General features: G+C 49.9%; 1 protein-coding gene across 4 annotated transcripts in view; it reads right to left on the reverse strand.

Moving 5' to 3' along the window:
- Positions 1-17660: 17660 nt before the first annotated feature.
- Positions 17661-18320, reverse strand: part of ACTR3B (actin related protein 3B) — a 104214-nt gene continuing 103554 nt past the window's right edge. For all 4 annotated transcript variants that reach the window (XR_015161879.1, XR_015161875.1, XR_015161874.1 and 1 more), the window contains one exon: positions 17661-17814. The gene's annotated coding sequence lies outside the window, so the exon portion shown is untranslated. The remainder of the gene's footprint in view (positions 17815-18320) is intronic.

Genomic DNA, 18320 nt, shown 5'->3' on the forward strand with positions numbered 1-18320 from the left:
AATGGATGTGACACGATTGTGACTGATAAACTATAGATGCATTAAAAACATTCCTGCATATAGAGTATATTTCTGACTTTATGAGTTGACTCAAGATCGACCACATCAGTCAGAAGTGTCCCAAAAGGAAATGAACAGACACACAAAGCTGGTAACTGAGGAGTTTAACAAGAGGACTATTAATCCAGGGAAATCCAAGAAAAGATGGGGATGGTCCCCAGAGCTAGGATTGGTGGAGAATGAGGGAACAAGGAAGGGGCTGTCACCAGAACCCAAGGGGGAGACCTGGGAGCAGCAGAGGGTTAGGCAACCAGCAGCTCCACAGCGGAAGGAGCTGGAGAAATCAACACAGTGACTATACCTTCCTCTAGGTTCCCCCCACCCTCATAGGAAGCTAGAGAGCCGAGGACCTGGTGAGTCAGTACAGGGCAACCTCCCAGGGCTCAGAGCAGATGGTGAAGGGCAGAGAGTGCACCTGGAGAGGCAAAGAAGGCCTCTGGCATCAACACTAAACATACCACTGTTATTACGTGAGCACCTGTGGCCTCCCAGGAGGCGCTAGTGGTAAAGAACCCGCCTGCCAAAGCAGGAGACTTAAGAGACACAGGTTCGATCCCTGGGTTTGGAAGATCCCCTGGAAGAGGGCGTGGTAACCCACCTCAGTATTCTTGCCTGGAGAATCCCATGGACAGAGGAGCCTGGCAGGCTACAGTCCACGGGGTCACAGAGAGTCGGATTCAACTTAGAGACTGAGCAGCCCAAGCAAAGACTCCAGTGGTTCATCGCCGCCTAGAGAACTCCACTTCCAGCCAAGATGTGGGGGGGGGGGTCTGTGTGATATAACTGTGCCAGGGGGTCCCTAAGGCTATTTTCAAACTTGATGATTCACTAAAAGGACCCACAAAACTCAGGAAAAGCTGTCATTCTTATGGTTATGGTTTATGACACAGAAAAGGTACAGATTAAAGCCAGCAATGAGAAAAGGTCGTGGGTGGAGGAACCAGCCACAAGCTTGCTGGTTTGTCTCCCAGAGCAATTACAAGTGAAAGTCACTCAGTCGTGTCCCACTCTTTGCGACCCCATGGACTATACAGTCCATGGAATTCTCCAGGCCAGAATACTGGAGTGGGACCTTTCCCAGGAGATCTTCCCAACCCAGGGATGGAACCCAGGTCTCCCACATTGCAGGCAGATTCTTTACCAGCTGAGCCACCAGGGAAGCCCAAGAATACTGGAGTGGGTCGCCTATCCCTTCTCCAGGGGATCTCCCCAACCCAGGGTCTCTTGCCTTGCAGGCGGATTCTTTACCAGCTGAGCCACCAGGGAAGCCCAAGAATACTGGAGTGGGTTGCCTATCCCTTCTCCAGGGGATCTCCCCAACCCAGGGTCTCTTGCCTTGCAGGTGGATTCTTTACCAGCTGAGAGACACACAACTCCCAGCAACAGCGTGTGACAACACAGAACGTGGGAAGTGCTGCCGCCCAGGGAAGCTCGTCTGTGCTTCGGTGTCCAGAGATTTACCGGGGTCTGCCATGGAGTCCAGGCAGCACGTCCACAGGCAAGAGACAGCAAAGGCTGCCAGGGACCACCTGCAGGCGGGAGAGAGGCCTGGGAGAGGTGCTTCCTCCCAGACGCAGAGACCAGCCCTGCCCACCCCTGGATCTCCGCTGTCCAGCCTGTAGACCGTGAGACTAATTCTCTTGTGTTCGCCACCCTGTTCGGAGAAGGCAGTGGCACCCCAATCCAGTACTCTTGCCTGGAAAATCCCATGGATGGAGGAGCCTGGTGGGCTGCAGTCCATGGGGTCACAAAGAGTCGGACATGACTGAGCGACTTCACTTTCACTTCTCACTTTCATGCATTGGAGAAGGAAACGGCAACCCACTCCAGTGTTCTTGCCTGGAAGAACACTGAGACGGGGGAGCCTGGTGGGCTGCTGTCTATGGGGTCGCACAGAGTCGGACACAACTGAAGCGACTTAGCAGCAGCAGCAGCATTCCGCCCTGTCTGCAGTGCTTTCTTTGTTCAGCAGCCCTAGCAAGCCAGTACAGCTCGGGTGTCTATTGCAGAGACCCCGGGGACAGATGCTTTTTTTCACTTAACGTTCTCTTCCTGTACGAGTTTCCGATGGGTGCTCTAACAAATCATCACAAACTGTGAATTAAAACAGCGCACAGATCTTCTCCTACAGTTCTGGAGTCAGGAGTCAAAAACCAGGGCTGGGTCAGGACTTCCCTTGTGGCCCAGCTGTGAAGAATCTGCCTTCTTAAGAACCTGCAGGGCATATGGATTCCATCTCTGGTCAGGGAACTCAGATCACACGTGTCTTGGAGTCACTAAGCCCAAGCTCCATAGCTAGAGAGAAACCCAAGTGCCACAGCTAAGAACTGACACAGTCAAATAAATAAGTAAAATATTTTTTATAAAAACCAGAACTAGGTCAAATCAAGGTGCTGGGAAGGCCATGCCCCACCCAAGGCTCTAGGGGAGAATCTGCTTCCTTGCTTTTTCCAGCTTCAAAAGCGTCTTCCTTCTGGAATGTTCCACAGCCCCTTCCTTCCTCTCTAAGTCAAGCAGGGTAGCACCTGCTTCAGTCGTCACATTGCCCTTTTCTGCAGCCTGGTGATCTCCTTCTGACCCCTTCCTACAAGGGCGTTTGTGATTCATCCAGGGTCCACCTAGATTATCCCGGGCTTCCCCATTGGCTCAGATGGTAAAGAATCCGCTTGCAATGCAGGAGACTTGGGTTCAATCCCTGGGTCAGGAAGATCCCTTGGAGAAGGAAATGGCAACCCACTCCAGTATTCTTTTCCTGGAGAACCCCACGGACAGGGGAGCCTGGCCAGCTACAGTCTGTGGAGTTGCAAAGAGTCAAACACGACTGAGCAACTAACACACTCACACACTAGATTATCCACGATAATCGCCCCATTTTAAGATCTTAATTTAACCATATCTGTAACATCCCTTTTGCCATATAAGGCTAACATTCACAGGTTCCAGGGATGAGGGTCTGAAGATCGCTGGGGACCATTTTTCACCTTCCTTACTTCTCTCCTGGGTCTGCAAAGAGATTTTATTATGGATTAAATATCTAAATGTAAGACCTGAACCATAAAACTTCTAGAAGAGAACATGGGCAGAACACTCTGACATAAATCATAACAATATCTTTATTGGATCTGTCTCCTAAGGCAAATGAAATAAAAGCAAAAATAAACAAATGGGATTACACTGATTTTTAAACATCAGTCTCACATTCCTGGGATAAATCCCTCTTGGCCATGATGTACTACATATTTATATATATATTTTAGATTCAAATTGCTATGTTGTGCTAAGAACATCTGAATCCATGATGGCTATTTAGTTTGTGGCTTTGTGTTTTCTTGAACTGTCTTTTTCTGGTTTGGGTATCAATCCAATGCTGGATTCAGAGAATGAATTGGAAAGTATCCTCCTCTTCAGTTTTCTGAAAGCCTGTGTGGAATTGATATTATGTCTTCCTTAAATACGCTGGAGTGGGTAGCCATTCCCTTCTCCAGGAGTCTTCCCAACCCCAGGATCAAATCTGGGTCTCCTGCATTGCCAGCAGATTCTTGACCGTCTGAGCCAGCAGGGAAGCCCCACAATTTTAATAAACTTCACCAGTACGTCTACAGTTTTCTTTATGTGAAGGCTTTTAACTGTAAATTCAATCTTTAACAGATGCAGGGCCATTCAGTATATCTACTCCTTCTTGGGTAAGTTTTGATAGTTTGTGTTTCAAGAAACTTACCCATTTTATTTCTAAGTTGTGGAACTTTTTGACATGATCGGTTCATAATATTCTCTCACCTTTTTTTAAATTTAAATTTATTTATTTTAATTGGAGGCTAATTACTTTACAATATTGTATTGGTTTTGCCATACATCAACATGAATCCGCCACGGGTGTACACGTGTTCCCCATCCTGAACCCCCCCACCTCCCTCCCCATCCCGTCCCTCTGGGTCATCCCAGTGCACCAGCCCCGAGCATCCCGTATCCTGCATCGAACCTGGACTGGTGATTCGTTTCTTATATGATATTATACATGTTTCAATGCCATTCTCCCAAATCATCCCACCCTCTCCCTCTCCCTCTCCCACAGAGTCCAAAAGACTGCTCTGTACATCTGTCTCTTTTGCTGTCTCTCATCATCATCAGGTAGAATAGTTCCCTCTCATTCCTGACACTGGTAATTTGGGCCTTATCTTTTTATTTCCCCATCAGTCTTTTGAGACATTTATCAATTTGGTTGATCTTCTCCAACAACCAGCTTTCAGTGTCACTGATTTTTCTCTATTGTTTCTCTGCCGTCTAGCTCACGGTTTCTGCCCTTATCTGTCTTGTCCCCTCCATTCCGCTTAATCTGAGTTTCCTTTGCTCTTCCTTCACTACTTTGCATGCTAGGAAAAATCACCGACAAAAATGCGACTTCTATATTATGTGGAAAACAGTCTCCAGGTTGCCACTTACCCCTGGCTCTTTTGTGTTATACCCACATATACAAAACACATCCCTGGCCAAGGAAGACAAAATTTGCTTTAAGGTCAAATGGAACACGCTCTGTGTCTGATTGTTATCAGTCTCCATCTTCAGAGAATTTGTCCTCATTCCCTACCTATAACCTCAAGTTTAGATTAACTTGAGATTCCCTTAAATGCTTGTTAGAGGAAACTGTATGTGTTGGAGTATGTTTCTGCAGAAAATCACGCCTGTCCTCTTACAGTGGCATGTGGCAACAATGCTTGCCACAGAAAATTGAATTTACTTACCAACTGGCTATACTTAACCCAGTCATTTTGACCTAACCAATCTCTTATGAGTAAAATTGCCTCTATATGAACTGAATCAATTCTCTTGCTAGTTTACAAAATATCTCAGATTATGGGTCCAGATCTTTCTTCTTGTGAGCTATTCAAGTAAAATTTAAATGGAAGTGTGCGCATTCATTTTGGAAAGCTACAGGAAATATATTTTCACCACATGCACCTTGCCAATGGTCCCCCAGGAGTGGGGTCTGGGTGGGATGGTAAACAGTCCTCCACCCGCAGGGCTGTTTTCTTTCAAGTTTGAACTCCCCTGAAGCCCATGGCAGGGGGGTGGTGCTGGCCCACAGGAGCAGGGAGCTTCAGGGGCTGCAGCCTTGAAGTGAAGCGAAGTGAAAGTTGCTCTGTCGTGTCCGACTCTTTGCAACCCCATGGACTGTAGTCCACGGAATTCTCCAGGCCAGAATACCGGAGTGGGTAGCCTATCCCTTCTCCAGCGGGATCTTTCTGACCCAGGAATCCAAGCGGGGTCTCCTGCATTGCAGGTTGATTCTTTACCAGCTGAGCTATCAAGGAAGCCCATTGCAGGCTTGGGGGCTGATAATCCTCCTTGCCTGCCCTTCGCCCCTGTGAGGCCCTCCTGCTACTGTGCCCGCCCCCAACCCCAGCTCCATGGACTTTCCTGTGAGATCGGCTTCTCTCCTATTGTGCTGCCTGCCTGCCAAGAAGTCAGGAAATCTGCAAAGACTTCTGGTGCCAAGAAACTACCCAAGGTGTCTCTTTGCCAGTAAATTTGATGTGACAAAGAGACATGAGGGAGGAGGAAATCAGGTCGCCTCTGCCGGCCCTGAGGGGTCGTGGGGGTCACGTGAGGAGAAGACTGGCCTCGGCTGTGCTCCATGGGTGCGTTGGAGCTGCAGGAAGTCGTGGCACCGTCTCCTTCCACAGCACCATGTATTTAAGTATAGCGGATTTATCCTGTCCTGTTAATTTCTAGTATATAGCAAAGTGGTTCTGTTATACATATATACACACATTTTTTTCAGATTCTTCTCTGTTACAGTTTATCACAGGGTATTGAATAGAGTTCCCCGTGCTGTAGAGTCAGTCAGTCAGCTCCGTCGCTCAGTCGTGTCCCACTCTTTGTGACCCCGCGGACTGCAGCACACCAGGCCTCCCTGTCCATCACCAGCTCTACAGTAGCACAACCTTATGATATAGCGACTATTATTACCTCCACCTGACAAGTTAGAAAAATGAGGCAAAGAGGTGAACTAGCTTGCTAAAGATCTTTGGACTAGAAAGAAAAAGCCAGTCTACAGCCATGCCACCCGAACACGCCTGATCGCGTATGATCTCTGAAGGTAAGCAGGGTCGGGCCTGGTTAGTACTTGGATGGGAAAGGGAAAAAGCTGGACTTTGGCCCCATCCCCTCTCTAGATCCCCACCTCTTGGGGCCCACACTATGCTCTGCATTTTCATTGTCACTTAATACATGTTACTATCACATTCAACAGTGGGAAATGTTATACTGAGGCATAGGAGAAAAACAGACAGACGCACCTCAGTGCTACCTCACCTGCCATTCCTTTTTGAAGGAAACTCTGTCTTGCCTGGAGAATCCCAGGGACAGGGGAGCCTGGTGGGCTGCCGTCTCTGGGGTCGCACAGAGTCGGAGACGACTGAAGCAACTTAGCAGCAGCAGCAGCTGTTGCAACAGGTGGTTTTCCAGGAACACACCTGTCGCACAAAGCAAGGCCTGGCTGTGCTGGAGTTTCAGGCCCACGGCCGCCCTACGGGTCAGGGCCAGCCGGGGCTCTGTGACAGCGACAGGCCCAGAAACACGGCACACTCGGAACAGCCAGGGGTTGGTGGACCCAGCACACAGCGATGGAAATAAAGAGAAACCAAGCCAGTTCACGGGCAGGCTGGGTTACGAAGGTCACCCCTCCTGTTTGTCATAATCCCAACCTCAGAAGGTCAGCACTTCCCGAGTCTGTCAGATGGCTAGCTACCTCCTGGGGCCCTCAGGGGACAGGGGATGGTAAGGTTTGGAAGAAAAGGCAATGGGGAGGGCCTGGAGGTGGTGAGCCCGCCAGGTGGGGTCTGGGGTGGGGATGTCGAGGCCGCTGGAGGCACAGAGGACTTCGTGGCGAGCCTCCAGGTCTCCTGCCATCATCAGTTCAGTTCAGTCGCTCAGTCGTGTCCGACTCTTTGCGACATCTTGGACTGTAGCACACCAGGCCTCCCTGTCCATCACCAGCTCCCAGAGTTTACTCCAACTCATGTCCATTGTGTAGGTGATGCCATCCAACCATCTCATCCTCCATCGTCCCCTTCTCCTCCCGCCTTCAATCTTTCCCAGCATCAGGGTCTTTTCCAAGGAGTCAGCTCTTCGCATCAGGCGGCCAAAGTATTGGAGTTTCAGCTTCAGCATCAGTCCTTCCAATGAATATTTAGACTGATCTCCTTTAGGATGGACTGGTTGGATCTTCTTGCTGGACAAGGAGCTCTTATTGTCATCTCTTGATGACACTCTCTTGTCATCATACCAGGCTACAAACTCAAGACGCAGGTGTGATTGTGCCTGGAAAGTGTGGGGAGCCACGGACTACATTTTCAGAACGGAGGTCCGTGCCTGGTTGAACGACACCTCCTGGCATACATGAGCACGTGAAGGCAGGCCGCACAAGTGGGAGACATGTGGACCAGCCTGGAGCCCGGTGCCTGCCCACCGGGGGCAGGTCCAGGAGTCAGGAAGAGCCTCAAACCCCCAGCCCCACCCTTCCATTCCCTGCCCCACGCCTGCCCACAAAGCCCCAGGGCCCACATCACCCCCAGAGGGTGGCAGGGCTCCCCCAGTCTGCCCAGCCCCCACCACCCCCCAGGGCTCCACTCTGACCTCCCCTGGGCACCTGCACTCCCCACAACCCCACCCCTGCTTCCCCCCACCTCCATCCCTCCCTCCTTCTATATCCCGGCCCTTACACCCCCCATCCACTCACCCCTCCAGCTCTGCTCCACCCACCTCTTGCCTGTTGAGAGCATCATTAGCTCCCAGGACACATCCCTGACCCACTGGGCTCCTCTGGGGTTTCTCCACCCCACACCCCTACTTTCAGGTCCACGTGACAGACTGCCACCTCCTTCCCACACCCCCCCCCCGACCCACTCCACTCCCCCCATCACACAGGCCCTCTCCCTCCCCAAAAAGCGGAAGCCAATAGAGCAATGGAGACTCAGGGAATCTGGTGGGCATTTTCAGGAACAAAAATCAAGTAACAAACGCAGGAGAGGGGGCGGTGGCTTTGGGGGAGGGGTCTCTGCAACCACCCTCTGAGCACCAACCCGGGGAGACCCCCACGATGACAGTGCATTAAGCAGGTGACTACACTCAGACACAGGCTCAGCTCCAGTTTTATTCTCAGCACACTTGCCAGGGAGAGAGGGGATATACAGTTGAGAATCTGCCCAAGTAAGCAGTGGGTTCTCAGAATCCCTTCAGAGGCTTCCGGTGGAAAATTCTAGAAGCATATAATTCTGTGAGGGAACTGCACAGTTGTCTGAGAGCCGGTCAAGCAGCCTCATGGTCTCACAGACTCTGTGAGCTCCTCTGATGATGGCGGGGGTCGCCCGTGGGTGATGGACGGGGCGGGGCCCGAACACCCGGCCCCGCCTCCCAGGCGCCCCTGGCGGATCCAGTTCTGAGTAGATCCTCCTGAAATGCAGCTCGAAACCAACACACCAACCAACACACCGTCTGCGACTCAAAATCGGGAACGTTTGGACAGGATTTCATTTTTAAAACAGTTTAGATTGCGCTGGCAGAAGGTTTCCAACATGAAAAGAGAAAATTTGCAAACACATTCCTAAAGTCACGAACTCCCCTTGCCTTTGGCAACAGCTGCACCTCCCCCCAACCCCTCATGGAGGAAATTCCCCAGGACGGTGCCCGCTCCTTGCTGGGTCTCCGCTGGGGAGCGGGTGGTCCAGCCCCCACCCCCTGGAGGAGTCGGGGAGGGGCTGCACTTCACTAAGCACGTGTTCAGTTCAGTTCAGTAGCTCAGTGGAGTCCGACTCTTTGCGACCCCATGGACTCTGGCAGGCCAGGCTCCCCTGTCCATCACCAACTCCCGGAGTTTACCCAAACTCATGTACATTGAGCCGGTGATGCCATCTGACCATCTCATTCTCTGTCTTCCCCTTCTCCTCCCACCTTCAATCTTTTCCAGCATCAGGGTCTTTTCCAAGGAGTCAGCTCTTCGCATCAGGTGGCCAAAGTATTGGAGTTTCAGCTTCTGCATCAGTCCAATGAACACTGAATGTTCATGGATGGACTGGTTGGATCTCCTTGCAGTCCAAGGGACTCTCAAGAGTCTCCTCCAACACCACTGTTCAAAAGCATCAATTCTTTGGCACTCAGCTTTCTTTATAGTCCAACTCTCACATCCATAGGTGACTACTGGAAAAACCATAGCTTTGACTAGATGGACCTTTGTTGGCAAAGTAATGTCTCTGCTTTTTAATATGCTGTCTAGGTTGGTCATAGCTTTCCTTCCAAGGAGTAAGTGTCTTTTAATTTCATGGCTGCAGTCACCATCTGTAGTGATTTAGTTAGAAGCACTGATACCAGAGATGTCCTTGACTCCGAACTTGACAGAAAAGGTTCTTTTTATTATGGAAAGGACACACAAGAGTGATCTGAGCCGCGCTTAAGGGTTTGGAGTGGTGGGGCCCCCAGCTCCGGAGAGAAATTAAGGTCCAGGGGAGGGACATCCTTTACAAGGGGTGGAGGGGGGATGTCCAGAGGTGTGTTATCTGTGGACAGAGGCCCAGCAGTGCCGGCCACCCTGTGTTTGCTTGGCTCTTCCCAGGCTTATGTGTCATGATGCTGACCTGTTACAGTAACGAAATTCCACAGGTCGCTTGCATGGTCTTGGGAAGGGTGCACCTGCTGTTGTAAATTTTATGGATTTAGGCATAGATATAAACATAGAACAGGGCTTCCCAGGTGGCACTAATGGTAAAGAATCCACCTGCAATGCAAGAGATTTGGGTTCAATCCTGGGTGGGGAAGATCCCCTAGAGAAGGAAATGGCAACCCACTCCAGTGTTCTTGCCTGGAGAATCCCATGGACAGAGGAGCCTGGCGGGCTATAGTTCATGGGGTTGCAAAGAGCAGGACTGACTCAAGTGACTTAGCACACATGCATAAACACACATAAATATAAATCAAGGGACTTCCCTAGAGGTCCAGTGGTTAACAATCCTCCTTCTGATGCAAGGGGTGTGAGTTTGATCCCTGGTCAGGGAACTAAGATCCCACATGGCCAAAAACCAAAAACAAAACAAAAATATATATATTGTAACAAATTCAATAAAAAGACTTTAAAAATGGCTTACATAAAAAAAACTTTAAATTTTTTAAATTAATTTTTTAATAAATCAATAAACGTTCATTTATTTTCATTCCAATCCCAAAGAAAGGCAATGCCAAAGAATGCTCAAACTACCGCACAATTGCACTCCTCTCACATGCTAGTAGTAATGCTCAAAATTCTCCAAGCAAGGCTTCAGCAATACATGATGTTCAAGCTGTGAACTTCCTGATGTTCAAGCTGGTTTTAGAAAAGGCAGAGGAACCAGAGATCAAATTGCCAACATCCACTGGATCATGGAAAAAGCAAGAGAGTTCCAGAAAAACATCTATTTCTGCTTTATTGACTATGCCAAAGCCTTTGACTGTGTGGATCACAATAAACTGTGGAAAACTCTGAAAGAGATGGGAATACCAGACCACCTGATCTGCCTCTTGAGAAATTTGTATGCAGGTCAGGAAGCAACAGTTAGAACTGGACATGGAACAACAGACTGGTTCCAAATAGGAAAAGGAGTATGTCAAGGCTGTATATTGTCGCCCTGCTTATTTAACTTATATGCAGAGTACATCATGAGAAACGCTGGGCTGGAGGAAGCACAAGCTGGAATCAAGATTGCCGGGAGAAATATCAATAACCTCAGATATGCAGATGACACCAGCCTTATGGCAGAAAGTGAAGAGGAACTAAAAAGCCTCTTGATGAAAGTGAAAGAGGAGAGTGAAAAAGTTGGCTTAAGGCTCAACATTCAGAAAATGAAGATCATGGCATCCGGTCCCATCACTTCATGGGAAATAGATGGGGAAACAGTGGAAACAGTGTCAGACTTTATTTTTTGGGGCTCCAAAATCACTGCAGATGGTGACTGCAGCCATGAAATTAAAAAATGCTTACTCCTTGGAAGGAAAGTTATGACCAACCTAGATAGCATATTCAAAAGCAGAGACATTACTTTGCCTACAAAGGTCCGTCTAGTCAAGGCTATGGTTTTTCCTGTGGTCATGTATGGATGTGAGAGTTGGACTGTGAAGAAGGCTGAGCGCCAAAGAATTGATGCTTTTGAACTGTGGTGCTGGAGAAGACTCTTGAGGGTCCCTTGGACTGCAAGGAGATCCAACCAGTCCATTCTGAAGGAGATCAGCCCTGGGATTTCTTTGGAAGGAATGATGCTAAAGCTGAAACTCCAGTACTTTGGCCACTTCATGGGAAGAGTTGACTCATTGGAAAAGACTCTGATGCTGGGAGGGATTGGGGGCAGGAGGAGAAGGGGACGACAGAGGATGAGATGGCTGGATGGCATCACTGACTCGATGGACATGAGTCTGAGTGAACTCCAGGAGTTGGTGATGGACAGGGAGGCCTGGCGTGCTGGGATTCATGGGGTCGCAAAGAGTCGGACACACCTGAGCGACTAAAATGAAATGAAGACACTGAGACACATGGGGAAAAAGGAGAGAGGGACCTCCTCCCCTCACCAGCTGCTGGGAATCAAACTGGGTCCTCCCCAAAATTGAGCCTGACCCCCAGGACCTCACCACGTGACCTTATCTGGAAATAGGCTCTTCGCAAATCAAGATAAAATGAGCTCAGGGGGGAGCCCTCCTCCGAGATGGCTAGCGTCCGTATCTAAGCGGGAAATTTGAACACAGTCAGACATGCACACGAGACACGCAGACCCACCTTTCCAGGAAGACGAAGACCCACGTCCACAAGCTGAGGAGAGAGCCCTCAGGAGGAACCCACCCACCTCCACCTTGATCTGGGATTTCCTGCCCCAGAACCTGGAGATAACTCATTCGGGTCGAGCCACCCAGTCTGGGCTGGTTTTTTATGGGGGGCCCAGGAGACTGATGCCCTGGAGGATAATAGGTTCTCAATAAAATCTGAAAATGAAATAAACCATGTAGTGGTAGCAATTGGGAAAATCCCAAAAGGGACAGACGACCACAGCTGCTGTGTAATCCTTTTTCCTCCCTCCAGAGCCAGTGACACCAACAAGCTGGCAGCAAGGTCCACCAGGTGCCAGCCTCTGTCCAAGACAGCACCGCCTGCTTATCTCCCAGTTCCCGGCCCTGAGGAAGGAAACCCTGCCTGCATGTTCTCTCTGATATGTGTACACTGGAGAAAAGAAAGCGGTATCTGGATTTCTCCCACATCGACCATCTCTGCTCTGAGAAAAGTCACAGATTAGGGAGAAATGAACCCTTGGTGTTCTGAATAAGGCAGAGAGGTTGTCCTTGGTTTTCACCTCAAGTCTCTAGTTGCTGAAAACACGACAGAAATGGAGAGACCCCCCATGTGGTGCTGGTGACAAGGGGCCAGGCTTCTGTCTGAGGCTCTCTGCTGTTCCGTGTGCACCCTGGGGACAGCACTATTCAGACGACATTGGGTCCCCACCCTCTGGGTCCCCACCTGGAAGCAGGGCCAAGACTCAGAACAAGCTGGAAACTTTCAAGCACCGCCCATGATGGAGCACAGAGGGCCCTCCGAACACATGAGCCAGTTCCAAGATATATATCTTGGTGTCTTAAAATTTCTCTCTCTTTTTTGTGATTAAAAGAAAGGGTATGATCTGCTCCAGAGAGCGGAGGCAGCTTCAGATATGGCTCACCCTATCACCACTGCAGATGGCGACTACAGCCGTGAAATTAAAAGACGCTTGCTCCTTGGAAGAAAAGTTATGACCAACCGAGACAGCATATTAAAAAGCAGAGACATTACTTTGCCAACAAAGGTCCATCTAGTCAAGGCTATGGTTTTTCCAGTGGTCATGTATGGATATGAGAGTTGGACTATAAAAAAGGCTGAGCACTGAAGAATTGATGCTTTTGAACTTTGGTGTTGGAGAAGACTCTTGAGAGTCCCTTTGGACTGCAAGGAGATCCCACCAGTCAATCCTAAAGGAAATCGATCCTGAAGATTCATTGGAAGGATTGATGTCGAAGCTGAAGCTCCAATACTTTGGTCACCTGATGTGAAGAACTGACTCATTGGAAAAGACTCTGATGCTGGGAAAGATTGAAGGCGGGAGGAGAAGGGGATGACAGAGGATGACATGGTTGGATGGCATCACCAACTCAATGGACATGAGTTTGAGCAAACTCCGGGAGTTGTTGATGGACAGGGAGGCCTGGAATGCTGCAGTCTGCCAGGGTCGCAAAGAGTTGGACACAACTGAGTGACTGAACTAAACTGAACTGATCACCACTGGCACACCCTCTAGCCAGCAGTGATGAAGAACTTTCAAATAGCTCTAGGTCGCCAAGGACAAAACTGCACCACCGAAAGGCATAAGTCAGGCAGTGCTGTGTATACTTCAAAAGCCACAGCTCTGTACCGCAGATGTGTATGTGACACGTAAGCCCAAAGAACATGGCCCACTAAATTTTCTGGCTTTTGTATTTAAAACCTGGTGTGGATTAGATGCTCTTTGGGAAGAACTGCAGTTAAAGCTGCTGGCCAATCTGGGACTCCCGTGAAGATAAATGAAAAAGACAGGAGGGGTTACAGTCCTATACCTTGGTGTGCTGGGCTGTTCTCTAGAGGAAGGTGGAGTTTGTGTTCTCAGCTCTCCCTTCAGATAAGAAGTGCTTCTTGCGGCTTTCCTGGTGGCTCAGTGGTAAGGAATCCGCCTGCAAATGCAGGAGACATGGGTTCGATCCCTGGTCCTGGAAGATCCCACATGCTGCAGCAAGGAAGCCCGAGCGCCACAACTCCTGAGCCTGTGCTCTCGAGCCTGGGAACCATGACTACTGAAGCCGTCACCCGCTAGAGCCCGTGATCAGCAGCAAGAGAAGGCACCCGGATGCAAAGCCCGCCTGCCACAGCTAGAGGGTAGGCCACGTGGCAATGAAGACCTAGCACAGCCAAACAAATAAAAGTATCAGCCATGGGTATGAACCAGATTTAAAGAGTTCCTCGTGTAAATGAAGTTTGTCTACATCATCCTGCTGGTGGGCTGGGCGCATTGCAGCTTGCCCTCAATCCCTCCAACCAAACGCCAGCCCCAGGACCCCACCTGGGCACCCCTCCAAAACGTTCCACCTGACAGTGAATGCCCAGCCAAATAGCATCTCTCCACTCTCGTGTCTTGTCTGAAATCCTGCAGCATTTGCAGATAGATCAGAGGCTTAGCCTTGGTTACATATTAACATACAGTTTTCCTAGCAAGATTGCAAAATCTCAAGGGTCGAGAAGGCGCTGAACGCTTCCTCTGGGGCACCTGTGTGTTCAAGGGGAGATGGGAAGGCAGCTGCAGTTGGTCAGGGCGGTGGTGGGTACCCTGGGGTGTAGCAAGGGAAGGACAAGCTTTCTGCGATCCGGGCTCACACGCCACAGTGCAAAGCAGGTGTTAGAAACACGGTTAGGACATGGTCCTTTCCCTGCCAGGGCGTGGGTTGAATCCCTGGTCAGAGAACGAAGACTCGGCAAAGGTGCACAGCACAGGAAAGGAGGGAAGGAAGGAGGGAAGAGGGGAGAGATGGAGAAGGGAGCAGATGAGGAGGCATTGCCAGCAGGTGGAGGGGAGGGACCCTCCTGCCCTCTCTCCATCCCCATCCACCACCTGTGCCCACCCCATGATAACCAGGGGCACCACAGCAAGGTACAGAGGACCCTCATATTTACAAATCAACACACAGTTCCTCAGTGATGGGCCCTTGCGTGAAAATTCCAGGTGACTCCGTTAGTTTCCAGGTGGTTCAGTGGTAAAGAAGCTGCCTGCCAGTGCAGGGGACACAAAAGACCCAGGTTCAATCCCCGGGTCGGGAAGATCCCCTGGAGGGGAAATGGCAACCCAGTCCAGTATTCTTGCCTGGAGAATCCCATGGACAGAGGAGCCTGGCAGGCTACAGTCCACGGGGTAACAAAAGAGTCAGACGCAACTGAGCACCATTAGTTCCATTTATTCATTTACGAAACCTTCTTTTAACCATTTTAAGCTAAAAACTGTCTTAAACTGCTGATACGCCTTTGAGTCTCCTTAGTGCATGCGGATCCTGTTTCGTCTTCCTGGTTCGGAATCGCCATCATGTTCACCAAGTCCTGTGCCGAGTTGACCTCTTCCTCACCATCGGGGTCGGTCCTACAGTTGGAGGGCAGCCCCTTCCCCCACTCTGATTTGTGGCTTCTGGTGGGCAAGAGGCTGGGTAATTTGTGTGTGTGTGTTTGTGTGTGAGACAGAGAGAAATTTAAACTCTGAGGGAACGAAGCCCCCAGACCCCCCCAGCACGAGGGTTTGGTGAGGTCACACCAGCTCTCCTGGGTTCAGGCGCCTGGGCACCCCGCCCCCAGGCAAATTCCACACAGTGAGGCTGCTGGGTGTACAGCCAGCAGGGAGACGGAGCGCCCTGGAACCAGGCTTTCCCTTGGCGCTGAGTTCTTGTTCCAAAGAGCCAAAAGGGTCATATGGGCACACTCTCTCTGTCCCCAAAGCCCAGCTGATTCATTACCACTCCCTGCAGTGATGAGTCCCTTGGACACCAGGAGGTCACAAGTCGATCCTAAAGGAAGTCAACCCTGAATATTCATTGGAAGGACTGATGCTGAAGCTGAAACTCCAATCCTTTGGCCACTTGATGGAAAGAGCTGACTCACTGGAAAAGACCCTGATGCTGGGAAAGATGGAGGGCAGGAGAATAAGGGGGCAACGGAAGATGGGATGGTTAGATAGCATCACGGACTCAACAGACATGACTGTGGGCAAACTCCTGGAGATAATGGAGGATAGAGGAGCCTGGCGTGCAGTCCAAGGGGTCACAAAGAGTGGGACACGACTGAGCCCCTGAACAGCTGTGATAAGTATTTTCAATAACCCGGAAGGGTTAATGCATGTAATTTGTCCTCTCTTCTCTTGGATTTCAGCTTGGAAGTGATCTCCGAGGATGGATAATGAGGTCAGCACTTTGCAGCCACATATGGCCCACCCCCAGCCCCACGACCACACCCCACACTCTCCAAGGTCAGCCTGGAGCCAGAACCTACCAGCCGGAGCAGGACCAGAGCGGTCAGTGGTGCTGGGGCGCCCTCTGGTGCCCACTTCCAGGACAGGCGCTGGAAACCTGCTTCCAAGGGTCAGATGGACCGTGGCCACTGGCATAAAATCACACATCTGTTAACATGAGGACAGGTATCTGTTCCATTAGCCGACATCCATAAAGAGTGCCCCATAGAGTTAGAAGAGCAGACAGGTGCCCTCTCTGGTGCCTACTGGGCACAATCAGTCCCTGCATCTTTGGGGTGATTTCTGAGGCTGAGTCCAGGTCAGGAGGAAAGATCCTGGCTGGCAATTACACCGGATACCCCGAGCCCAAGAGACGACAGAGACAGAGAGGACTGGAGGTCAGGTGTGGGTCAAGGCTCTGCAGAGAAGCAGATGCAATAGGAGGCGTGCATGTGTCTGTGGGCAGTGTTCCACGGGGGATTTATTTTAAGGAATCCACTCATGTGATTGGAGGGACTTGGCACATCTGCGACTCAGAGGGTTGGCTGACCATCTGTGAAGTCAGTAACAGATGGTGTTACAGTCTCGACTCTGAAGCCTGCAGGGCAGCTTGGCAAGCTGGCCACTCGGGCAGGACGTCTGTGTTACAGTTTAGAGGCAGAATTCCTTCTTCCCCAGAAACCCTCACATTTTGCATTTAGAGCCCTCAACTGATGAGATGCGGCCCACCCACATTATGGAGGGCGATCTCCTTAATGTCCGTGCTCACAGATGTGACTCACATCCACGGCATACCGTCCTGGTAACGTCTAGACTAATGTGCAGCCAGACAACTGGGCCCCAGAGCCCAGCCAAGAGGACCCATGAAACGTGCCGTCACAGGCACTCTGAATCTCCCTTCCCTGCTTAGAAAGGGCTGCTCATCCAACCTGTCACTGACTTCGTGTACCCTTAGAACAAGGCTGAGGCCGTTAGATTCTCAGTGGGGCCACTTCTGAGTCAGATTTCTTCATTGGTTTTCTTGTTTGTTTGTTTGTTTTTTTTTGATTGAAGTATAGTTGATTTACAATGTTATGTTAATTTCTGCTCTACAGCAAAATGATTCTGTTATACTTACATACACATTCTTTCTCATGTTCTTTTCCATTATGGTTCATCCCAGGATACTGAACACAGCTCCCTGTGCTCTGCAGTAGGGTTGCTGTTTTTTCTATATACAGTAGTCTGCATCTGCTAACCCCAGACTTCCAGTTCGTCCTTCTCCCTCCCCCATCACCTGGCCTTGGAAACCACGAGTCCATCTCAATGTCTCTGTGTCTATGTCTGTCTCACAGGTTCATTGTGTCTTATCTTAGATCCCACACATAAGTGGTGATCATACAGTGTTTTTCTTTCTCTTTCTGACTTACTTTGCTGAGGTTTTGATAATCTCTAAGTCCATCCATGGAGCTGCAAATGGCATTATTTCATTCTTTTATACAGCTGGGTAATATTCCTCATTGGGACCACTTCTTAACAAACTATGCAATTAATAAAGTCGATGCTTGATTGTAGAATTTAGAAGCCTTGAGGAATTTAATAACTCCATAAGGAAGTTCTTAGAGGGTCCAAGACACGTCTGGTGAGCATCTGGTTCATTCCCCTGAGCTTGGAAGTCTCCTATTCACCATTTTTAAACCCAGAAGAGACTCTTCCCCGATGCCTGAGAAAAGGGAAGCAGAAGGAGGATTTACAGGAAAAACGGAAGGTAAAATCTAATATGCACTAATAGCTTAATAAGCAGGAATAAATTGATTTTTCCATTAGAAGCCAAAAGGCAACAAGCTCAACAGGCCTCCGCCTGCTTCTGGCCTGTGCGCATGGTGGTGTGTGGATGCAATAAGGCTTAACTGGTTTTGTTGAGATGGCACAGAAGGAAATAGTACAAAAAAAAAAAAAAAGAAGGAAATAGTACAGATCCCAGCTGCCAGCCCTAATTAGAACCTCAGAGAAACACACCACCCACTCCTGCCACCACATTCTGATCTTCTTGATCAAATGTGTGCACCCAGCCATCCTGGTGAGTCCTCCAACAGCCCTCCCACCAGATCTGTACAATTAGGCCACCCTTGCACATGGCCACGGATGCCCAGTCTGGGCCGATGGGTGCTTGGGAGCCCGTAAGGACAACTCTGTTCGCTTAGCTTTGTGTCTCCAACTCAGAGTCTC

This window comes from Bos grunniens, chromosome 4 (assembly GCF_055505025.1).
Source record: "Bos grunniens cultivar Pamir isolate PY7600 chromosome 4, Bosgru_T2T1.0, whole genome shotgun sequence".
NCBI classification, from domain to species: Eukaryota; Metazoa; Chordata; class Mammalia; order Artiodactyla; family Bovidae; genus Bos; species Bos grunniens.